A 2,809-nucleotide genomic window follows, 5' to 3' on the forward strand; every position below is an offset into this window, starting at 1 on the left:
TTTTTTTTAAATAAAATATATTAAAAAAAAAAGACCATTATTTAAAATCTTTAAAAAATAAAATGCTTTTTTAATGTGCATTTAATATGTAAAAAGCAATTTTCGTGTATTTTATTATTTGAATTCCAACTTTTTAATGTAAAAGACTAGTTATTTTGTAAATTTGGTAAACATTATAGCTTTCTATTGTATGTAAGATATACAATTCAAATTTTTGGTTTCATTCATATATATATTTGTATAAACACTTGATATGCTATGTTTTTTTGAATATCTTATGTCCTTTATAATATAAGGCCGTAAAAATACATATATTACTTTCATAAACGATGTCCAAAAATCTTAGCTCACAATGAATTTTTTTGCGTAAAATAGTTTAAAATATGTGAATCTAGATTTTTGTTATTTAAAACTAAAAAATATAAACAATTTAGTATGCAAAAAATGATTTTTCTGTTTTTTGTAATATTAATAAATATACGTATATATTTGAATATCAACACTTTTAAATTTTCATTTATCGTTAACATTCGCATAGCAAGTAATTTCAATCTTTCAATTTTGATTATTCATAGATTTACGATAATACAATAGACCATATATATTATAAACTTTCTCGGATATATTAAGCAATCTTAAATGAAAATAAAATTGTCAAATTTTATATGCTGACGTCGTAAAAACTTGCTCGCTTGGTAGTAGATATAAAAATTTTTAATACTTTGCGGTGATTATTCTATATAAAAGAATATAGAAAGAAAAAAATGGAATATATGATAGACATAATTTCAGGTATGTAAGCAAAAGAATATTTGTAGTAAAAAATGATTAAATTGTTGAGTATTGATAGTACCTACTCATTAACGATTTATAACATTATAGAATGGTCTTTTATAAATATAATTCATGAATATGTAGTGCAATATACTAAAGAGAATTGTAGCTTAGGATAGAGTGGTGGCACAATATTTTAAAAATTCCAGAATAAAACATCCAGACTTATAAATGATTGTATCCATGATGCAAAAATTCAGTTATAATATAAATTGTATATTGTTTATCGGTAGGTGTGTATAGTAGAAGAATGCTATGAAGAATAGTATATTGGCATGTGTATATTCACACGGTATGCACAAAAAACAAACTTTGTATGCCGATAAAGATACATAAATCCCATTCATGCTGTTAGTACGTATATACGATAATATATTTTATGGTATATATTGAGAAAATAAGTTTATAATTGCTTTTTCTCAGTAATGCATTATAAAAATTACAATTATATATTCTTTTTGTTTATTAGGTGCATAAAAAATAATTATATAATCTTGTTTGATGCAAATTGTAGATTTAATAAGAGTTTTAAATGTTATTTTAAATTATTTACCGCAATAGAAAGCTTTTTAACATCTTATACATTTTTTATCGTCTTAAAATGTTTCATGTATTTGCTATTACGCTATTTTCCATTTAAAAATTACAATATTTTCAAGGATACTAATTTTTTATCAAATGTAAAAATCTGATTTTTGATCTCAAAATTCGTTTTAATTATATATTTCAGTTTATTTTCTATTCTTCATTGTTGAAATTCTAAAAAAATAGGTAATATGGCAATATCTTATATTCAGCTACACTATATTTTTCAAGATTCAATATTTTATATCCTGCAAGTCAACATTTTTATGATTTTTCTTTGTTTCTATATTCCACTAAATTCGTTTTTATGATCAATACCACTCAATATTTTTCAGTTCGGAATTCGAAATATAAATCAATAAAATTTTTACTTTCTTATATGTGCGACGTATTTTAAGCATGTTCGACCATAAAAACATATATATGGTAGGGGAAATTATACAGTATCTATATTTTATATGTAGATCAATTGCAAAAAAAAATTTTAGAAATCGCATTAAGTTATAAAAAAAAATAAAAAAATGATATTTTGTCTTTACTATGGCTAATTTAGTACTTTTTACGAATTTAATTTTTTATTCCATGTTTTTAGATCATTTACAACCAGTTTTCACTCATACTTTGAGGCATTCTTACATTTTTACACTAGTAAATATTTTTTTGCTGAAAAAGAACTCTATTTGCAATATAACATTCTACATGCATTAGGCATTTAATAAATGGTTTTTTGTATGATTTTTGTCATCACCATCGATCTATGCGTAATATAGTGCAAATAATTTTTTTCTATATTTCTACTCCTGATTGCACTGCTTTAATACAGTTTTCCGACTTTTCGCGTTAGAATTTTGGTTCGTTTTTATATGAAGGACTGGTTTTTCAGTGTATAAACCACTGGTTAAGGTTTTATTAATTGCGTAAATTATTTTGAATTCTGACTATATATAATTTATTTATTTCTATGTATAGATTTATGAAAAATATCGTTTGCGCAATGTAAAAATTTGTTAATACCAGATTGTGTGTTTCTACTTTTATATATAAGCTGAAATATATTTTCTGATACTGTATTTAGTTTTTTTCGGGTGTTAAACTAATATTCACACAATGTTTAATATGTACTCAATTGCAAATTCCGATTTGTAATAGAAATAGTATAATAGGGAAAATGATTATGCATGCGTGGAAATATAAATATTTCAATATATATGAATTATAACATCTTATATGTATTAGGAAGTATCTTTCGGATTTATGTGTAATTTATATTGCCATGAATATAAGACATTTATAAAAAAAACGCATTTATGATGAGAATTCTTAAGATTATAGGCAATGACATATAGTGCGCAATAAATTTAAAATTTTTGAAATTTTATTAAAAACACCA

Source organism: Rhyacophila brunnea, unplaced genomic scaffold (genome assembly GCF_057557595.1).
Source record: "Rhyacophila brunnea isolate RB1 unplaced genomic scaffold, BYU_Rbru_1.0 scaffold_58, whole genome shotgun sequence".
Taxonomy (NCBI): Eukaryota; Metazoa; Arthropoda; class Insecta; order Trichoptera; family Rhyacophilidae; genus Rhyacophila; species Rhyacophila brunnea.